Raw genomic sequence first — 24,365 nt, 5'->3', positions numbered from 1 at the left:
TTATGTAGTTTCTATCTATAAGTTCTCGATAGTGTTATTACGATTTACTAGTGTTACTTATTTCAACGTTTCTTCCACGCATCGCCATCATACATATTATTAAAGATGTTTTTTTGTACAATGCAGAGCGTTAGATAAGGGTATGAAACAAAAATTCGGTTTAGCTTTAGACGTAACTAGCTGTTCTCTGCGATTTTGTCAGCAGTGCTCCGCTCCTGTTAGTCTTAGCGTGATGATATATAGCTTATAGCCTTCCTTGATAAATCTAACACCGAAAGAATTTTCCAAATCGGACCGGTAGTTCCCGAGATTAGCGTGTTCAAACAAACAAACTATTCAGCTTTATAAAAATTCTTACATTACATTGAGTCCTTGAATGTGAATAATATACGATTTTAACACTTTCACGTGATTAACAAATAAGTAGGTAATTATAACCTATAATTAGAGATCTAAAACAATGAACTGATTTTCAAGAAATAAAATTATATCTAGCAAAACGCTGATTGCACGATTTTTGTGTACAAAAATTTACTTAGTTATAAATTAAATTCTTTTAAAATCAAAATTTAGAAAAAATAAAACTATTCTAAGTCCATCATTATGTACGTATGTCATCTATTTAACACATTCTTTGATATTATAGCCATTACGCAAAGCCGGGGGCATCATCTCGTTGTAATTAATTACGGGCTATTCCACGATATTTAACAACACTTAAATATTGCTACAACACAATTATAGTATAAACTATATTTTAACAAAATATATGCATTAATAACAAATGTTTCATTTTATATCATACACATAGGTTTGATATAAGTGAAGCCGCGGGCAAAGTCTTGTGATAATTGATTATTTCATTACGCAATGTATGGAGAAAATATACATATCTCATACCTAATTATTATGTATATTTTACTTTACCTGTTTCCTGTGGTTTCATCCGCAAATAAAGCTATGGACAAAGACTTTCATTCCCTATTTAAGCTTTTTAGGTGTTAATATTAATATTACTATGTTTGAGGCTGGCTCTTGAGCTTTTTTCATTTTAATTTTTATTCAATTCGGTGCACAGATAAAAAGACGAACTTTTGCATTTAAAATATTAGTTAACTTATAGGTATGCCTTGGTCAAGAGCTGTTGCTATTATGGTGGTAATATACCTTGAACCAAATTGTTATTTGCAACGTCGATCGCGGTCGATAACATTAATTTTAATAGTGTAATTGTATGTGTTTCTTATTGTTTGAAATAGTTTGATGTCAAAATTTAAAGAAAAGGTTTGATAAAGATACTTTGGCTGAGAAGAGGATTTTTAATAGAGCTTAAATAGAATCAAATATACATCTTACTAGATATGCGGCCGCGGCCTCGCCCAAGTTTTCCAAGAAAATCCGCACAGTTCCCGTTCCTGTGGTATATAGCCTGGATATATATCCTGGATAAAAGCCTATGTCTTATTCTGAATCTTCCGCTATCTACATATCAAATTTCATTGTTATCGGTTCAGTAGTGTTTGCGTGAAATAGTATCGTGAAAAACATTCTCATTTATAATATTAGTAGGAATTTTAGTACGAGATAACCAAATCTGTTGAAATTTGTCATTTCTAGTTATTTTCTATCCGTATATTATAAACTTAAGCATAATCTGTCAAGTTATTAGGCTAGGGTTACTAAATAATATTATAAGAGAGCATAAAACTTTATTACAGCCTTATTACAACTTTATTTCAGCTTTATAATTGTTTCTGTTCAATTAATAATTCACGTACTACGTGAATATAAATAAAATTAAGTTGAAACTTTATAGTAATTTAAAAAGAAGTTTATGTTAAATACTCATTGATATTCTTGTCATGCACAATGCCGAGGTTTTTGTATTGTGCGGTTTCTTCTAAGGAATTATATTACTTACTTTATAACATTTAAGTTTTTATTACGGAAATATAAAGAGGGAAGTGTAATCCATACTAATACATATTACAAACTAGATTTCCGCCCGCGGCTTTGCCCTCGTTTGCAAAGGAAAACCCGCATAGTTCCCGTTCCCGTGGGATTTCCGGGATAAAAACTATCCTATGTGTTAATCCAAGTTACCATCTATATGTGTGCTAAATTTCATTGAAATCGGTTCAGTAGTTTTTACGTGAAAGAGTAACAAACATCCATACATCCATCCTTACAAACTTTCGCCTTTATAATATTTATTAGATTAGATGCTGTATATGGACGTATGGTATGTATTCGTTTTCACGGCTAAACCGGGTGGTTCAGGTATTGGAAATGAAAATGATTGATTTTGTTTACTTAAAATCTAATTTTAATATATATTTAATTGTGAAATTAACTGTTGATATGTCTGCCTGTCCTTCTTGTGTGTCGTACGCCACTGGCATTTCTTCTTATTCCCCTACTATAAAATGATTTTAAGCTTTTGCATAACTTCTACCGCGGGCCTTGAGCGCGGGGACCAAATCGAGAAATTCCGTAACGAAAAAACCTCACGCTCCCCACTCCGACGGACACGGAGGTGTGGCCGAATTTATAAAGCCGAAGAGTTTGTTTGTTTGTTTGTTTGAGCGCGCTAATCTCAGGATCTACTGGTCCGATTTGAAAAATTCGGTGTTAGATAGCTCATTTATCGAGGAAGGCTATAGGCACGCCACGCGGGTAAAACCGCGAAGCGCAGCTAGTCAATAACATTACTCCATAAACACCACTAACACAATTAACAAATAGAAACCGCATTACAATCAAAAGAATCTGTTTTGCATAGTACAATAAATTACAACGCATATAATTTACGGAGCATGTCGATTGCGACACGACATGTAGGTATGTATGCTATTGGGCATTGATTGCTTCATGACTTTGATTTTTGTATCTATTAGAGTATTAGAGCGAAAATCAGCCAATATATGGTTTTTTCTAGTGTTTAATTTTACGTGAGCATTATACATTTAGAAAATAAAGATTTTAACCGATTTTAAACGAGATTTATTAGCACACTTTGCAGCGAGCGTGGTCTCCCCGTGACAAAGTGTGCGAAATGTCGGGTATATATACCTAGGTATCCATACTAATATTATAAATGCGAAAGTAACTCTGTCTGTCTGTCTGTTACTCAATCACGCCTGAACTACTGAACCAATTTGCATGAAATTTGGTATAGATATATTTTGATACCCGAGAAAGGACATAGGATAGGTTTTATCCCGGAAATCCTACGAGAACGGGTTTTTCTCTGAAAACGCGGGCGAAGCCGCGGGCGGAAAGCTAGTAATGAATAAATCGCGTTTAGAATCCAATGTATGGTTGCTGTATGCAGAATTGAAAAGGTAGGAAATCTCTTAGATAGTTACATAAAGGTATAGGAATTTCTGCGAGTAAAATTGGTAGGATCGTCGGACACTAAAAAACTAAAATTCGTCATCATTGATCTCTTTTTACGTTACGATGCCACTGATGCCAGTGTATAGAACACTATGATTCTTATGTAAAAATAAGAAGAATGTAAAACGTTACATTATAACAGTTGAAGTATTATAATTAGTTACCCATATATTTCTAGACAATGCTATATTTAACTAAACGCCATGCTTACCTACCTGCCCTACAAACTGCAACACAAATGACAAAATTCTATTTCACATACTTCGATGTGTCATGTATTCATGTATGATGTAAGGGAAGACGAGAAAAAATGCAACAATAAGCAACAATAAGCAAAATGTGTTATGCCAATAAAGTTCAAGCTCAGAAACTCGAGTAGTCTATTTTGAGAAGCGTTATCGATCATATCACAACACTATTGTTCTCTGAACGTGATTTGAATCCTATGCCGTAGTTCACATGATTCTTATTGGTTCTTGTTAGCACTACACTATTTGTACCCCGCGGTTTTACCGGCATTGCTCCGCTCCTGTTGTTCTAAGAGTGATAAATGGACTATCTAACATCGAAAGAATTTTGCAAATCGGACCAGTAGTTCCTGAGATTAGCACGTTCAAACAAACTTTTCAGCTTTATAATATTATAGTTTAGATCTATCCCTATATCCCTATGTATGCTTAAATCTTTAAAACTATGCAACGGATTTTGATGCGGTTTTTTTTAATAGAGTGATTCTCGAGGAAGATTTTATTAGTGGTGGACAAAGCAGGAAAGCCGCAGGTGGAAAGCTAGTATTGCATTCTAATACGATTCTAATACTTTAGAACAAAAATTTTCAGGATTAATAGGTTTACGGTGATAAAAGGTAAAACTATGTTATGGCGATTCATAAGTGCTTCTACAAGAGGTCTTATTGAATAAATAAATGTTCGAGTTTAAGTTTATCATGTTATTGCACGCCTCATAAGCGAAGCGTTGAGGTGGGTACTACTGTCACTTCGCGCAAAACATCTGATTTTTCAAACTTAAAATGTCTTTATGTATCATACATTGCACTTGTAAGATAATACATACACACACATATTAAGAAAAAACACTATTTTTAACGTTTATGATATTTTTGATGTCATTTTTGTTATTTAAACTAGTTAAAAAACAGTTTAAAAAAGTTCTGTCTTGGACGTCCGTGTGTCTGTATGTGCGGATCCTTTTTCTTGTTAACACGATAGCGACCGAAATACTTTACTAATCGAGTCTTTTTTTTTCTCTTACGCTTGAGTATGCTCAGGAATAGAACCCTTTCATTTTTCAGGGTCTGATTCGATGTGGTTTAATTGTTATTAAATAAACAAAAATAATAATTATTTAAAAAAAATTATGAGGCGTGCACTTTTGGATTTTCCAAACTATTTAATTGTAGACCTATGTTTAGAATCGGTTAAGTAGATTTCCAAAATTGTACGGTTGTATAACAATTTTAACCATTATATCAACGATGTAATTAATTTATGTAACACAAAATTAATGCCAGGCACGTGAAAAAGAAACCTACATACAAATATAAATTACACTCTATTAATAAATTGAATTAATGCAAATTACATAAAAATATTGCACATTTTGTACCCGCATATTTTTCAAAGCACGCCTACATTTAAAGGATAATATTAACTTTGTTTGAGCGTATCATTAAAAAAGAATTTCGCTAAGGTATGGAAAATAAAGAAATGTAATTTGCCATTCGCCCGTGGCGGTACTTATTTTAAATGGCCCTAATGAGCCATTGCGTAACTCGGAACGTCCTTAAAAAAAAGTTGAAATGACAGTTGACACTTGACTCGAGCTGTCACAATGACAGATATAAATGGCGGCAATTTCGTTTTATTGCGGTTTTACCTCAGGGTTTTATGTTCGTGTAATATGTTATAGTTTTTTATTTATAAACATAAAACGTTTTTGGCGTGGAATTGTAAATATTATTTAAAAGAGAATCGGTTGTTTCTGTTATCGTGAATTTGAAAAATAAACATTTATGATAGGTAGTCTTCGTGGAATGACGTACCTAGTTGATTGGAATGATAGAATCGCATCAAGATGCATTATTAAGTTGTATATACTAAACTAGCGGTCCGCCCCGGCTTCGCCCGTGGTAGGTACATATTTACGTTTTCTCTACATAAAAACCATCCTCGTACTTCAAGGAATATAATAAAAAAAGAATTATCGAAATCGGTTCAGCCGTTCTCGAGTTATGCGCTTACCAACACATTTTGCGATTCATTTTTATATATAAGAGAAGAAGATGTGTAAAACTGGTATACTTCTGAATGAGGTTATTTTACCGTTTATTGAAACAAAAATATTTTATGTGACTTCTTACCATGACGTTCAAAAATATAACGCATACAAATCCTTACATTTACGGCAAGTTTTACATAAATCAAATTACATGTAATTAATATCCATGTTTTCTTTTCTTTTCGAGAAATTAAGAGTCCATTAAAACTTTTACAAATATTGATGTTAAAATCACTTGCACATTAATATTTTTCATCAAAACTGTCAAGTTACGCAAATAAATGACGTCTTCGCGCCAAAAGTAATAAATTACAGATAATATATGGTGAGAATAGATAACGGCACACGAGCCATAGATAAAAAATAGAACGAAATGTTTCGCGGTCGTGAGTCGTGACTAGCCCGTTAATTTAATCGCGATAACGTGTTATTTAATAAACATAGTTTTAATCTTGTCTGATTTTGTTTGATACTTTCACGATGGCGTATTTCATAATAAGTTGATGATACGTTTTTTGTTAATTACGGGATTAACCCTAGTCACGCTCTCAGCTGTTTAAAAAATAGTTATTATAGGTAATATTACAATCTGCACACAGTTTAGCAATTTCACAGTTACCTAGTTTTCCTTTTTGCGGTATGACCATCTTAATATGTTTCCATAGCTCATGTATAACCTACGTTCCTGTAAAGTTTCATCCAAATCGGTCCAATAGTTTTTACGTGAAAGTAACATCAATAAAATCCATAATATTTACTTTCAAACTTTCGCGTTTATTTTGTACTAGCTTTCCGCCCGCGGCTTCGTCCGCGTTTTCAAAGAAAAACCCGTTCCCGTAGGATTTCCGGGATAAAACCTATCCTATGTCCTTTCTCGGGTATCAAAATATCTCTATACCAAATTTCATGCAAATTGGTTCAGTAGTTAAGGTGTGATTGAGTAACAGACAGACAGACAGACAGAGTTACTTTCGCATTTATAATATTAGTATGGATTTTAATTTCACTTTATATCATTGTTAGGCATAAACTAGTTTAATCATACCTTACCTCGTTATTTGTGTGGACCGTAAACATTTACCCATAGGCCACACCTCAAGTTGAAGGTACAATTGTCATGCAGTGAGGCATCGTATTTTCTCTTCTTTAGAAATTTACCAACATTCGAATGTACTAGTATTCCATCTGAATTATTTATTCTGTCAATTTAATGTGCTAATATGGATAGCTGTTTGCAATATTGATGCGAACAGACAGACGAAAGTAAACGTGATTAAGAGAATTTATTTTGTATAGGAAACAAATGAAAGTGAAGTAAAACTAATTCGAACATTTGTAAGTATGTTTAGGTACATTACTACATAGCATGTTATTTGGACTTCTTTAATCGACTTGATAAAGGAGGAATGAATGAATTTATAGGACAGTTGTCGCATACCTATATCATAAATTGGACCATACCTAACGCAAAAGGACATTAATTATTATCTACTTACGTGATTTTTTCGTGTCGATAATTACGATAGAGGAATTAACGAATAACTTAATATTTTAAATAGAAAGAAAGAAACATTGAGAAAATCTCTTCATTTCTATATTATAACAAATAAGATAGTAATAAAAAGTTCTACAACACTAAAAAAAAGTATGTTTAAACTTAACACCGATGCACTAATGTCTTAAATTCACAATCGTACGTAGATACTAGAAATGCTCACAAATGATCACAATAGTTTTCTTATTTAGAGCCAATAACTCGTAGTGCACTTTACATAATATACCGTAACGCGGAAAACAATTTCTTCGGCCACTAATTGTTGCTAGCCATAGCTGCTGAGCCTAACGGGATTTGAACTCCGCGCATGACTTCGTTTGTAAAGTAAAGGGTAAAATACTTGATACATATAGTAGAGTACAAACTCAAACATTTATTAGGTAACTAGCGGTCCGCCCCGGCTTCGCCCGTGGTACATGTTTACGTTTTCTCTACATAAGAACCATCCTCGTACTTCAAGGAATATAATAAAAAAAGAATTATCGAAATCGGTTCAGCCGTTCTCGAGTTATGCGCTTACCAACACATTTTGCGATTCATCACTACATAGTATAAAACAAAGTCGCTTTCCCTGTCCCTATGTCCCTATGTCCCTATGTCCCTTTGTAGGGGAGACCGGGGATGGTTGACTAACTTTTGACTTAAGCTCGTATATCTCTGATGTTTAACTGTATATAACAAAAATAGCAGTTGATACAGATAGAAGAACTATTCAGGTACCTAAATTACTAATCTTTAACCTATATATTTATCATTATAATATTTATTTAGTCGATTTTCTAAACCCCTGACGCTTGGTCAACCTACCCCATGTCCGGGGTAAGTTGACTATAGGCATGGGGTAGGTTGACCTAGGCAGTAATTAGTGTAAATAAAGAGGATTAGTATAAAATAAAACATTAAAATGTACTAAATGATAGAAACTTTTTATTTAATTATAAACAAACTTAAATTTGAGATCCATTCTCGGTTAATAAAGAACTTTATTAAAGGTAAAAGGTAGTTTGTGGATACAATGAGGGGGAATGACAAAACTGTAATCCCATTGTTTTTGAAATAATCCAGCACCTCGATTGATAAATGTGAGTCGTGGTTGTCCAAGAGCAGAAGAATAGGCTTTTCTTTACTGGGTTTCACGTGTTTCACAAAATGCTTTGCGTACTTTATGAAATTTTCTTCTTTCATCCACTCAGATGGGTTAGCGTCATCTTCTGAACCTATAGGACCCGCCTTAAGAAAATGCTCCTTGAAATGTACTCTTGGAAAAACAAAAAACGGGGGAACCATGTTGCCGAGAGCTGAAATTGCTACTGCAATTGTCACTAAAGTGCCTCTTTCAGCCGAAGTCATTTTACCCAAATTTTTAATACCCCGGCGAGCTATGACTCTATTAGGCACATGGACTGTTGTAAGTCCCATCTCATCAACATTCCAAATATCACCTGGGCTTAGATTTAATCGTTCGTAAACTGTTTTCAAGTTAACAAAGAACTCACTTACATTTTGTTTGTTGAACGACGTAGCTCTAGACAGGCTTGTAGGTTGAGGTGATCTTATTGATAACGAGGGATGACGTTTTAAGAAATTACCAAGCCAATCTTCGCCAGCCATTAATTTTGTATTCCAAGATTCAGGTACAGTTTTATCATTCTTTTTTGCGTATTCAAATGCAAACTTGCGTGTCTCATACGATGTTAATCCATAATAAATGTCAGCAGCCGTCTTCAAATAAGCTACCAGTTTATTTTCTTCGTCATCGCTAAATACCTGCCTATTTTTTATGTACACCGCCGTGTCCAGGGTCAAATCAGCTTTCCCGAGGTTCGGATATTGTTCTAGCTTTTGTTTATGTTTATTTTAGTCACATAACGATGCAACGTTTTGTATGGAATTTGGTATTTCTTTAATGTGGCGTTGATGCTATTATTATCGAAGATTACTGCGTGGCAAGCTCTTTCTATGATATCTTTTGGTACATCACCCCTTTCAGATTTTCTTTTGTACGTCCTCATTTTCTGTAAAGATACAACTGTAATTTAGTATGTGAGAGAAGACTATAATAGTGTTTACATTGATGATGCACATTAGCCCACACAATTCTTTAAATAAATGATAAAATGTTATACTTATTATAAAGGGGTTGGTTGTCCAATTAGTCTACCTACCCCGAACAAAATTAGTCAACCAACCCCTGACGCCATTTTGAATTTCATCTGCGTATCATATGCAAACTCTGGCACTAACATAGAAGCAATACTGTGTAATATAGAATAAAATTATCATATTTACATTTGACATAACAACAGCATTGTTTCTAATAGATCCAAAGACACAATAACAAAAAAAGTACGAACGAAAAAAGTTACTTACCGAGACCAAAAATACAACATGTGATGCCACTCACGAACGCCACGCGACTGCGGCGGTTCACTTCACACAAGTTAGCGGGTCGTAGGGAGGCATCGTCGCTCGTGATTGGTTGATGAAAAACACGTGATGGTGGCGAGTTATTGTTGTTTAGTCTACCTGCCCATATAGCCAACCATCCCCGGTCTCCCCTACGCTTAAATCTTTGAAACTACGCAACGGATTTTGATGCGGTTTTTTTTAATAGATAGAGTGATTCAAGAGGAAGGTTTATATGTATAATAAGATCCATTAAGTAGTGGAGAAGTACTGTTATTTTTGAGGTTTCTAATGTGATGTCGTAAAAAATTACATTTATTCCGCTTACATTGCAAACGCAGGCTGAACCCTACGAGTTTTATCAAAATAATGTACTAAGTACATATTATACACATTGAAAAGGTCTACAGAAAAGTCCGCGATGGTATATGTCTATCTCTTATGGATAACCCACAATAACTTTTTTTTGTCATTTACTTTTTACGACAAATAATGGCTAATTTTCGAAGCGATTTTAACCAATACAACATTAATCCTTAAGCAATTAAATACCATGGATACATTGTTCATTTAATATAGATCTATATGGCCCTTTACACCGCATGATTTAAGTGAATATTTTCGAAGATATTACAGATTTAAAAATTGCGGGACGTAGCGTTTGCGGCCGCCCGGCTATGTTTTTATACCCGTGCGAATTGCGATGCCGGAGCGGGCCGCTATATTTTTATACCTATACAACGTTCACAATTTTTCTGTAGTGTATTTAGTATCAGCATTGCACCCGTGCGAAGCCGGGGCGGGTCGCTAGTTTTTATATATAAGAAGATTCAAATAGACTTTGTTTAGAAGCGCTTTTGAATCGTCAAAATACAGAAGAATAATAATTTACCACCGATTCGGAAAGCAGTTTCAAAAAGAGAAGAAGCGGCAAGAAACTTCGCATACATTGGGTAGTATATAACTGCATATTATAAAAACTCCTCGTGATAATCTGGAAAACTACTGCACCGATTTATTTTGATTCTGTTTTCACCAATGTTTAGCGAGCTTTTTTGTTGAGTGTGTTATTGTCGGGAGGAGGATTTTATTAAAGAATTTTGCGCCAAAAGTTTATATAATTGATTGGTTCTTAACCAATCAATTATATAAACTTCAGGCTTTGTGGCAGGTCGCGCGAAGACTGGACAACGTCTGGCGAATCAGCATTTGATTTTATTGTAAACTAGCAGTCCGCCCCGGCTTCGCCCGTGGTACATATTTACGTTTTCTCTACGTAAGAACCATCTTCGTACTTCAAGGAATATAACTAATAAAAAAAGAATCAACGAAATCGGTTCAGCCGTTCTCAAGTTATGCGCTTACCTTTTGGGGGAGTTACGCTTGCATTTTGGGATTCATTTTTATATTATAGAAGATAGATGATTTTACAGATCTTACTCCATAAAATGTTATTTTCTTCTTAAATTGTGTAAAAGATCGTGTTTGATTTAGAAATATGATTTGAATGTTTATATTTCCAAGCTAACTAGGCTCTTACATATCTACTTATAACATTTTTGGTACAATGGAAATAAACACTTCACTATTTGAAATAAAACAATGTAATCTAAATTGATGTAATCATTAGTAAAACATTACGTCATTGTATATCTTACACTAGCTGCTCCGCGCGGTTTCACCCCCGTGGCTCCACTCCTGTTGCCCGTAGCGTGATGAAATATAGCCCATAACCTTCTTCGATAAATGGGCTATCTAACACCGAAAGAATTTTTCAAATCGGACCAGTAGTTCCCGAGATTAGTGCGTTCAAACAAACAAACAAACAAACAAACAAACAAACAAACTCTTCAGCTTTATAATATTAGTATAGATGTTGGATGCATTTGGTTAAGACAAATCTAATACATTTTACTCATTTGGTGAATTAACATGTAAGAAGTCACGAGTGTTTATAATTAAATTAATAATGATTAAAAGTATTAAATGAGGTGAAATTCAGCGTAAAATTAACTTTTAAATACCTAGACCGTAAAAAATTAGGTTATCGTTAAAATATTGAAACATATTGCTTGTCAAATCCAATTAAAGATAAGCGGACATAAACGTACGGAAACTTTATAAATCTAGGTATACTAGTATTATAAAGCTGAAGAGTTTGTTTGTTTGAACGCGCTAATCTCAGGAACTACTGGTCCGATTTGAAAAAAATCTGTCGGGGTTAGATAGCCCATTTATCGAGGAAGGTTATAATAGGCTATATATCATCACGCTAAGACCAATAGGAGCGGAGCAATGCGGGTAAAACCGCGGGGCACAGCTAGTATACCTATAATAATATATACCTATAAAAGTATTTTTATATTTACGAATATCAAGTTGCTATATCCTAGTTTTTACTGAACCAATGTTGCTGTTAACAAATAAATGAATATACAAATCAATAAAATAACTCGCAAAGTAAATGCATGAAAATTTATTTAAGTAGGTAATGTTTTCTTGGCAGAGAATTGCGTGTCCAATTATTATTATTACTATGGAAACAAATAACAGGATATTTATTACTAGCTTGACCCGCGGCTTCGCCCGCTTTGTCTAAAACCTAATAAATTATATACTAAAACCTTCCTCTTGAATCACTCTATCTAGTAAAGAAACCGTTTCAAAATCCGTTACGTTGTTTTAAAGATTTAGGCATACATAGGGACATAGGGAAAGAGAAAGCGACTTTGTTTTATACTATGTAGTGATTTACCACAGAAGTTTGTAGAGTAAGGCACATTTCATAGTAAATTCATTCCTTGATTTATTTTCTTAACGGATAAGTAGGTGTTCTGCTTTTTGTGCCCAACAGACTGGGACTTTATTTTGACTTTGGAAATTTTCTAGCGAAAATAAAACTTTTAAGTAAAATAGACGATGATTTTTGTGAGAAATGGCTGTCATATCATAACATAAAATGATCACAACGGAGGGCAATGCTGCTATAAAATTAACATAATAATATTATATTAAACACAGATTTCCGCCCGCGGCTTCGCCCGCGTTTTCAAAGGAAAACCCGCATAGTTCCCGTTCCCGTGGGATTTCCGGGATAAAACCTATCCTATGTGTTAATCCAAGTTACCCTCTATATGTGTGCTAAATTTCATTGTAATCGGTTCAGTAGTTTTTACGTGAAAGAGTAACAAACATCCATACATCCATACATCCTTACAAACTTTCGCCTTTATAATATTAATAGGATAGCTTTGTATTATGTTTAAACTTTCTTTTCAACGTCAAATCAAGTTTATGTAACCAGATGACTCATTATTTTTATCAGGAAATGTACATAAAATACTAAATTTGAGCTAGTTGACCTCTCATTAGTGTCTGATTCAAAACCCGCTTCGACTGTTATCGCATACATGGTGTGATCCGCGGTTTTACCCGCATTACTCCGCTTCTATTTGTCTTAGAGTGATGATGTATCGCCTAAAGCCTTCCTGGATAAATGCGCTATCACACTAAAATATTTTTTTAAATCTCCGTTTTATTCTAAGTCAGGTCAAACCACCAAGTAACTTAATTTTTTGTTAATCTTTATTGTTATAAGGCTTTCTTACGTAGGTACTCTTACAAGATTAATTTACTCTTAGTTTTAAACTAATTTAAAAAATTTGAAAAATCCAAAAGTGCACGCCTCATAATTTTTTTTTAATAAATATTTATTAATTATTATTTTTGTTTATTTAATAACAATTAAACCACATCGAATCAGACCCTGAAAAATGAAAGGGTTCTATTCCTGAGCATACTCAAGCGTAAGAGAAAAAAAAAGACTCGATTAGTAAAGTATTTCGGTCGCTATCGTGTTAACAAGAAAAAGGATCCGCACATACAGACACACGGACGTCCAAGACAGAACTTTTTTAAACTGTTTTTTAACTAGTTTAAATAACAAAAATGACATCAAAAATATCATGAACGTTAAAAATAGTGTTTTTTCTTAATATGTGTGTGTATGTATTATCTTACAAGTGCAATGTATGATACATAAAGACATTTTAAGTTTGAAAAATCAGATGTTTTGCGCGAAGTGACAGTAGTACCCACCTCAACGCTTCGCTTATGAGGCGTGCAAAAGGAGGTTTCATTTTAGTGGATCTGTTGTGTGCTCATTCATTTCATAGATTTCTGCGTCAACCGTACACCGATTTTTCTTAATGTTTCAACTGAATTATATTTCATTGTTTTACCAAATCAAGGTTGTCTTACATTTGAAAGTTTTACATCTCGTAACATATAATACTAAATCGATGTGCGTGTTACAAAATCTATTGTTTGCGGCAAGTTGCGTAGAAGTTAGATTATTTGTCTGTTGTTTCCGATACACTTGACTATTTCTTAACTATTTTTCTTATGAATTTGATAGGACGTTTTCTTTTAAAGGGCTATGGGAGGGTTCTGTGTGATCAAGGTTTGGGAAAGCTTATGTAATATACAAGAAAATATTTAAGCAGCATAGCATCAATTCAATCAATCAAGATTGATTGCACGTTTTGTAATAAAGCGGGCTACTCAGTACTCACTACTCACACACCTGCCGCAGGGACAATCTCGGTTGCACGGCGGTCGGAGCAATTTCAGCTGTTCTCTGAATTGCCTCTGTGAGTAGGTATGTGAATAGCCCGCATTGTTTTATTTTGATAATACCTATATATAACAAACGGAATACTTTCAGTTTCATGAATTTTTTTTTAAATTAAAGTGTGTCAGTTTTTCTAAAATATAGAGTTGTTGCAAATATAGATGCAGTTACAGTCTTTGCACTACATGTTATATAATAGATATTGTGTGGAGAAATAAATCTTATTAAGTTATTATGTTCATATCACTGCACTGCATAAAAATATTTCGTTTACTCACTGTTTTTTACTATATTACTTATACCTAAGTCTCAACTAAATGTTCACATAATTGTTAGAGAAATGAGTAAATTCTTTCTTATTATATTTTCGTTAGGTATCAAGGAATATTGGGTTAAGATATAGTCCATTTAAGTTCATAAGTAAATAGATATAACAGTTAATAAATATATTATAGAAAATACTTTGTATACTTATACCTATTTTAAGGCCATAGAGAGTGGTAGTTACGAACATAAACACCATGACAAGATGTTTTTAATTAGATATCTATAGACTAGACCTTTCACTGCGGTAATTACGTCTTCCCTTGTTAGTAAAACGCGATTCGACACGAATCAGAACTTGTTAGAAATATTCCTGATATAGTCGCAGAGCTGGTGGATAAAGCTTAGGTTGTGTGATGAACATCGATGTTTGCTGTGTCTGGGTGTTAATTATCTGCATAAATATTTATTGAAGTGAAACTTCTTTATCGGGGTTGGAAAAAATTTAGTGTTACATTTTTTCGTTACACGTGACATTTTTCCGTTACGCGCCATCTTGTTTTTATCCCTACCACGCGTGATTCGACGAATTTCTGTTAAGTTGCATATAGTAAATTATTTTTTGAAAAATAAGGTCATAAAGAAGTTTCACTTCTTACGTGTGTACACTAGTACACGCACGCATTTTTATTTAAAAATTATATATGTATGTTTATCACTCATTTGGTTTCCATAACACAAGCCAAGACTAAGTATGGGATCAATTCGTGAAGTTTTTCAAAAAAAATGTCCTGAATATATCTTTTCTTCAATAAATTTATATCGGAATTTGACTGGGGGCACGGTAGTGCCTTCGCCAAGTCGAGCAAAAAAGGCCAATATTTCTATCATTCAGTGAAATCTGTAAAAATATCTATAACGAAATGATGTGATTATTTTTTTATTAGGTACCTATAATTATTTACACTCATAAAGTTGTCATCAGCTCTCAAACTAATACCTTGCAGTACTCCAGTACTTTCTAAAGTACGACTGCCTTAAATGTACATTTCTCGACTTTCCCCGCGAATCTAATTACGGGCCGCATTTTAATTGTATGCAAGTATTTAAATTTGCTTTCTTAATGAAGAATCACTTTGAAAGTTATCTTGATTTAAAGATGGTGATGTTAAGATTTAAATATAATGTGTCAAAACTCACCATTTTGTGAGCGTGTGCATACGTGTCAGAAGTGAAACTTCTTTAGCATGATTCACAGATACCAAAATCGTCACCTGATTCCATGACGGGACATAGGAATTTTACTCTTAACTCAAACTCTAAAGATGTTTTTCACTTCAATTAAATAAATCCATAATATAGTATAAAATATAGCCTGTTACTGTAAAGCAAAACTTTGTATTGATACAATATTTTTGTTAAAAATATGTCTTCATCTACATTCTAGTTCTACAAGGTATATTATTAAATATAAATATTATAAAGGCGAAAGTTTGTAAGGATGTATGGATGTAGGGATGTATGGATGTATGGATGTTTGTTACTCTTTCACGTAAAAACTAATGAACCGATTACAATGAAATTTAGCACACATATAGAGGGTAACTTGGATTAACACATAGGATAGTTTTTATCCCGGAAATCCCACGGGAACGGGAACTATGCGGGTTTTCCTTTGCAAACGCGGGCGAAGCCGCGGGCGGAAATCTAGTTAAATATAAATATGTTATTTCATCCATATGTTATGTGCTCATATTATAGTGTACATAGTTATTTCACCTCTTAACTATCGTAACAAACTTAGATTAATTATAATATTATAACAATTTTAACTTTCAACACGTTTACGTTTGTTGCGTAAAAATGTATTTAAAAATTAATTTGTTTTAGCGGGAAATCAACAAATTAGATGAACATATTTCACATACAAATCCTAATAAGAAAAAAATGTAAAAACGATTTGAATAAAATTTGATAAACGTATAAGAATAAGCGATTTTCGCCCGCGGCTTAGCCCGCTTTTTCAAAGAAAAACCCGCATAGTTCCTGTTCCTGTCTTATTCTGGGTCTTCAGCTATCTACATTTTAAGGTTCAGTAGTATTTGCGTGAAAGAGTAACAAACATCCATCCATAATAAACTTTAGCATTTATATTATTAGTAGGATTTGTAACGAAAACTACTACATTCAAAATTGTGTCATGGCAGTGTGTATGAACGTACTGTGTAGTATAGTCACATCATAACACAACCATAAGTACTACTACTTATGGTTGTGTTACCTTACTTTCCTATAAACATATGCAAATGTGTGCGTGTGCATAAAATAAACAGTTTTGTAATTATTATGTTACGATTACAAATAACATGCCAGCAGTTACAACATATAAAGGTCAGTTAGCGAAATCGGAACGTTTTAATATTTATTTAATGCAACCAGTTGCATGATTTAAAAAGTAAAACCTCCCTTGACCACCGCGTTTTTATTATCTGTGGAATTGTGTCAAAGTATTTACTATCCGTGCTTTTACCCGCCCAAAAACAAAAGCTATAGTCCTAGATTGTTGTAACCTGGCCTATATGTTTCTGAATTCAGATATTCTGTAGATATTATTAAGGATACAATAAATAACACTAGATATAATCTATACTTAATATTATAAAGCTGAAGAGTTTGCTTGTTTTAACGCGCTAATCTCAGGAACTACTGGTCCGATTTGAAATTTTTTTTAGGTGTTAGATAGCCCATTCATCGAGGAAGGTTATAGGCTATATATCATCACGCTAAGACCAACAGGAGCGAGGGACGCGGGTAAAACCGCGGAGCGCAGCTAGTAAATAATATGTATCGTTATCAGATCAGATTATTTCAGCCATTTTGCGTAACTGAGTCAACATCGTCGTAGTAATTACGATAAAATTCGGAGTAACTTTTACATAATAGTTATATTTTGATCTTATATTTATGTGTTAATTGGCGGTTTTTAATTAATTACATTGACTTCGTTGATGTTTGGTAATATGTCGATGGTTTCAATTTCAATCTGCCCATTCTATCTCATTTTTAAGTATATTAACTCCTCCTGTATATAACTAAAACTATACTTAAAGCTTAGGGTGCTTTCCCACTAATAATGTGCGAGGAATGTGTTTGTAAAGAACCAATCATATCTCTTCATTTAATTTGAAGTTTGAAGCGAGCGTTTGAAGCGACACTATTGGTTATTTACAAACACATATCTCGCTACACATCCTCGCACTTTATTGGTGGAAAAGCACTTTTTTGAAAGAATATAGTCTGGACACTTTTGGGTGGTCTTCAAATAAACAGCGTAAATAATAAATCCAAAACTTTTATGCAATACTTATATCCGTTTGTACTCTGATGGCTGCTGAACACGAATCGATCATCGAATAGAAATCGATGTTTCGTAATATCGATATCCGATTAGTAATTGGACATGAACATTGAGTTTTATGGAGGCAAATAAATGTGGTTATTGTTTGATTTTCATATTTTTATGTCTTCCAAAATTTGGTTATTGGTATCTTTGTTTTGTTTTACGTAATATCTTTGGAAGAATTGGAGATTCTAGATAGTTTTATACAATGTGAAATTAGCATAGCTTAGTTCTAGACCTTGATAAAAGACTTAATAGCATCTACAAATAATTCGAAAAGATTTGATATGATTTATGATCTAAAACAAAACACATGTGCAGAAATAATCTGAAATGAATACCTATAACTAAACGAACCAAAGTTTCAGCAATTACTTACATAATAATGTAACTCGAAGCTTATACAGTTTTGAAAGACAGACATTTAATCATAACGTAATGTTTGTGGTGTAACTTGACTGGGAAGTAAAGTGTAGGAAATGTTGCCACAGTATAAGAAAGTATTGCAATTCAAAATTATAACTATTTCTCGACAGTATAATTATTATATACAGTATATTTATTAGTAGTTTTAGTTTCGAGATATTTTGAAATAGCAGTTACGAATTAGGAAATATTGAGAAAATGTATGTTATGTCTTGAAGTTAACGGTGTAACATTTAATTTTAGTACTCCGTCAACTTGCCTTTCTCTGCGTTTAAGTTTTCATAATGTCGAATTAAATTTATCTAATGAATAAAATTGAGATAATTGTACAAATGTAAGTAGAACATGAGATAACTCTAAACTCTTGTCTATAAACGTTCAGCAGTATTTTTTCTTGTATCATGATTGCTTTGAAGAATAACGGCCTTCATAGTAGGTACTTATACAATAAATTGATACTTACATAAAATATGCATAAAAATATATAAATTAAAGAACACTTATTATACAGCAGACTGAAGAAGAACCTAGATATTATTTATAATATTAATATGGATGCTGTATTATTATCCAATTTAAATTCGCATTAGACTCTGAAATTATACTTATTACTGTAATTTATATGAGTTTTTATTTAGAACCAAGTCAGGTGACCTAGAAATGATTATAATTTTCTAGCGATCTCTGTCATTATTTTATTAAGCTATTTTTATAAGATTTTTTACTGCAGTTAATCATATACTTTAAAGCATTATTAATCTCGCGTTTAGCTCTTCTAGTCCCCTTAAAGACTACATTTATTATTCAATTAAACTTAATCATAGGTTCTGCTAATCCCTATATTCTATTTTAAATTTGATAATATGTAATACCTGCATGAGATTGAATATTATGAATTTTTAAAACTTAAACACTTCTATGATATTTACTTTAAATATAATTGATTCTACGCTACATCTAGAAGACACCGGTAGTGCTTTTATATTTTGGTTAATCTTTGAAAGAAGTCATTAAAACGTTAATAAATGGCTTAAAACAATGGAAAATGAAAGGAATCTTAACTAATATATTTCCTGCGCTTGACAGTTTATCTGAACACGGGAAGTATGTAGTCACAATTTTAAAATATAGGCCTATTTCGACTATTTTCGGTCCAAAAACCAGGAAAAACTAGTTTATTTCATGAACAATAGCAAGAATGTGATTAGATAACTTGTTATGAAATAGATCATTATATGATTACGGGAAATGCACACCATATAGACAGTCATAAGCACTGACTATTGAACAATGTTTCTATAATAGTGTAGTATTATGTGACAAGGCTTAACGTTGATGGTAAAGTAATCCAGCTTTTTATAGAGTTACGCATTATTTCTCTTTGATTTTTCTTATGCAAGTGTTACGAATAGAAAAATACTTCCAGTAAGGATGTGAAGTCTTCCTCTATATAGTGGGTATTTACTATAAGTAGAGTTTAAAGCAAGTAATTCATTATATTATTGGTAATTAATTCCGAAACAATGATCACTGTGGACGACTTCATGAGAAGATTAGATTTAAATATTTGTACGGGGTTGACAGCTTGATAATATATTCTGATTCGCTAAGGTATTTGTCAGTTAAAATGACAAATAATGTATGAAAATTTACGGAAAAATGAAGCCGTGGCACAGAATCCATACTAATATTATAAATGCGAAAGTAACTCTGTCTGTCTGTCCGTTACTCAATCACGCCTAAACTACTGAACCAATTTGCATGAAATTTGGTATGGAGATATTTTGATACCCGAGAAAGGACATAGGCTATCTTTTATTGCGAAATATGTACCACGGGCGAAGCCGGGGCGGACCACTAGTACTTAATATAGTAGCTAACGCTAGCCGTGGGTTATGTCGCATTCCTACCGACCAAAACCCCACTGTGTTCTGTCCAGCCATTTCAATGAGCCACGAGTGCTGGTAGAATTCGTCCGCGATCTCATCAGAAGAAATATACATACCTATGAGTATGTAGTATGTACACATATTCACAAAATATAACCGTTAGCGGTTATTAAATATAAGATAGTTCATTCCAATTACCTTCGCCATATCCGGGCAGATTTACGAAAGAGTATGTTGATCCGTGAAGGCTGCTAGGTTCAAGTAATGTATGATACATTGCGTGTTATGTACGTGAGTATGTAAAACATAACCTAGCTAAGACGCAATGTATGCCGTATAGTATCTACGTATAGTTAATTTGTAGTTTAATATTTGAGTTCGAGTAATGTATAACTGTGTGGTTTGTAGGCGAGTATGTAAAATAAAGCATACCTAGCAAGCAATGTATGTCATACATTGATATGATTATACGGTTGGTTTACAAATATCATCGTATATAATAAATAATAATGATAATGGTTAAGAAATTCGTATTGTTATGAATGCACAGTTACTTATTTTAAGCAATTGCAAATTGGTATTCCTTTTGCATGCACAATTTTCGATTAAACACTGAATATAGTATTTTTATGTATACATAGATAGACAGGTATGTATGTAATAGAATACATATCACAAGTTTATGTAAACTTTGGGAACATTAAATACCATCAAAATAAGTTCAGTAGTTAAGAAGGTAACTAGACCAACCACTGACACAGATTTTTATAAATGACAAAATTTTTGACGTTATCTATGGATGAACTTTTCATGCTTTTGGTAGCCCTAAAATGGCTGTAATAAAAACGATGTAGTAATAATTACAAATCGAGTGTACCTAAAGGCCTTGTTTTAAGTTTTTGAAAGTATATATGAAAAGATAATTTATTACACACTTGTTTTCTTGTATTAAGCCCAAGTAGATATTAAATTAAATTAGCAAATTGCAACGGGATATAAAATCCAATTTATTTTATGTTCGTTGAAAACTAATAGCAATATTACATACATGTTATTACATATTATAAGAAAGTTGTCTGAATAGAAATAAATTTATTGTACTTTTGTACTAAATATACTACAAAATAACAGAATTTTTGTAAATATAGGAACTCAACTAGGAAAATAATTTTAATAATCCATAAAACCGCAAATACTAGATACATATTATTATCTGTAGTAAAATGATAAAGAAGACTTTGGTTGCTTGAACGCGCTAATCTCAGGAACCACGGGTCCGATTTGAAAATCTATTGCAGTGTTAGATAGCCCATTTGTCGAGGAAGGCTGTATCATCACGCTAAGACCAATAGGAGTAATGCGGGTAAAACCGCGGGGCACAGCTATATATGTAAGCTACTTTTACAATCCCGTTTTAACAAGATGCCATATACGGATGCCAATCCACTCCAAAAACCACGCAACAGATTTTGAAGTTATGAACATTCTGTAGATAATTTATTATTATGAGGTTAAAGTATTTGGTGAGGTTAATATATTCATTTGGTTTAAATTTGAATGTTTAAATAATAAGCCGTGCTTTGGAAAATTTATGGTGGTTTTAAATGCACCTATGTAACGCTTGAGTGAATATCTATAGTTTTTGAAGTGAAAAGCTCTTCAGTCGCTTTGAACACTTTTTGATAGGAGAAAATGTTATTGTGGGTTCGCGTTAATATATAATTTATAAATAATAATAAGAATAAGAATAAAATACATGTATTAGAATCACCAAAGTACCATCACCACATAAAAAAAAAACAATAACAAAAGCACTCTTAAAAACTATAGAAAATAACAGAGATAAAAAATTAAGAGCTAAAAATCTAATATAAATATTTGCGTGGCGACTGGTGAGTTGGTGACCTAAAGGGTAAGCGTTACCAACATGCGTGAAATTTCGTAACCTTAAGCACGAAATTTCACACCTTCGTATTTTACTTAGTTTACGTAGCTCTTACTTAAGTTACTTAAGTTAACTATGGGTATATATAAGTCTTCATTTCTCCATAGGTACTTCATGAAAACTTATATAACTTAGACTTCAATAAGCATTCATAGAACTTCTTATGTCTTTATACAAGAGCACATAAGCTGCAGTCATAGAATTTCTTACTTTTTTATTAAAGAGCACAGATAACACAAATAGTTTGGAAAATCCAAAAGTGCACGCCTCATAATTTTTTTTTAATAATTATTTATTAATTATTATTTTTGTTTATTTAATAACAATTAAACCACATCGAATCAGACCCTGAAAAATGAAAGGGTTCTATTCCTGAGCATACTCAAGCGAAAGAGAACAAAATAACCATGAAAATGACACCCATGACGAAAATATGTAAAATTTTCGTCAGCGCCATCTTGGATTTTAGTTTTGACCTCATATTGGTTAATAGCTACCCCAATAACCATGAAAATGACACCCATGACGAAAATGTGTAAAATTTTCGTCGGCGCCATCTTGAATTTTAATTTTGACCTCATATTGTTTAATAGCTACCCCAAAAACCATGAAAATGACACCCATGACGAAAAGATGTAAATTTTTTGTCGGCGCCATCTTGGATTTTAGTTTTGACCTCATATTCGTTAATAGCTACCCCAAAAACCATGAAAATGACACCCATCACGAAAAAAAGTCAAATTTTCATCAGCGCCATCTTGGATTATAGTTTTGACCTCATATTCGTTAATAGCTACCCCAAAAACCATGAAAATGACACCCATGACGAAAAGATTTCAAATTTTCGTCGGCGCCATCTTGGATTTTAGTTTTGACCTCATATTGGTTAATAGCTACCCCAAAAACCACCCACATTTGCAAATGTGTTTGCTACTTAGGAAAAGTTCAGATTTAAAGATATAAGTAGGTAATGTGACGAATTTAATTTATTTCATTCCGACTGTTTCTCGGAATAACATACATTTACTAAGAATTGCATACAATGCCGGTTTTAATATATTGCCGGTAACATAATATTATGTATGATAATAATTCTTAAAAAAGTATTTTATACATTTCTTAAAAAGCTTCGATATTGTATACAATAATACAATTCATATTCAAATTGTTGTAAAATAGTCACACTTTTTTAAGTTGGTTGAATACACTAAAATACTTATAAGGATCGTACCTACTAATAAAAGTAACAAAATGAATTTTTAAAGTTCCCAGTAATCTTCTGGAATCAATTTCAATAAAAATATAAAAATTCACTTCAAAAAAAAAAAAAAAAACATCCGAGTTTTTTTTTGTTTATTTAATAACAATTAAACCACATCGAATCAGACCCTGAAAAATGAAAGGGTTCTATTCCTGAGCATACTCAAGCGTAAGAGAAAAAAAAAGACTCGATTAGTAAAGTATTTCGGTCGCTATCGTGTTAACAAGAAAAAGGATCCGCACATACAGACACACGGACGTCCAAGACAGAACTTTTTTAAACTGTTTTTTAACTAGTTTAAATAACAAAAATGACATCAAAAATATCATGAACGTTAAAAATAGTGTTTTTTCTTAATATGTGTGTGTATGTATTATCTTACAAGTGCAATGTATGATACATAAAGACATTTTAAGTTTGAAAAATCAGATGTTTTGCGCGAAGCGACAGTAGTACCCACCTCAACGCTTCGCTTATGAGGCGTGCAAAATGTTAAAACAAACAGACAAAGTGGATCCCACGGCCGGTTCCATTGACACCGATTCTGTTAACGGAACGCTTCCGATGATTTGGCTATTAAATATAACGTGTTTGATTCATTTGGTTTTTAATTATTATTAACTAGCTTCCGCCCACGACTTTGTACGTGCATCCCCGTTTTTCCCCGTTCCCGCAAGAATTTTGGGAAATCCTTTCTTAGCGGATGCCTACGTCCTAACATCTACCTGCATGCCAAATTTCAGCCCGATACGTCCAGTGGTTTGGGCTGTGCGTTGATAGATCACTATTTATTTATTTTTATTTATTTATAATTCTTTATTGAACAAAATATGAGAAAACAATAGTATGCAAAAAGAAGTAGAAATACAAAAGCATAATTTGCCCAAAA

General features: G+C 32.9%; 1 protein-coding gene across 5 annotated transcripts in view; it reads right to left on the bottom strand.

Moving 5' to 3' along the window:
* Rhp (GTP-Rho-binding protein rhophilin) overlaps positions 1-24,365 on the bottom strand; it is a 78,952-nt gene that overhangs the window by 15,691 nt on the left and 38,896 nt on the right. The window lies entirely within an intron of this gene.

Source organism: Colias eurytheme, chromosome 25, assembly GCF_061535395.1.
Source record: "Colias eurytheme isolate Ceu_HAF_F1 chromosome 25, ilColEury1 Martin Lab GWU primary, whole genome shotgun sequence".
Lineage (NCBI taxonomy): Eukaryota > Metazoa > Arthropoda > Insecta > Lepidoptera > Pieridae > Colias > Colias eurytheme.
Note: the sequence above shows the minus strand (reverse complement) of the source record. Positions and strands in the feature narration are given on the sequence as shown.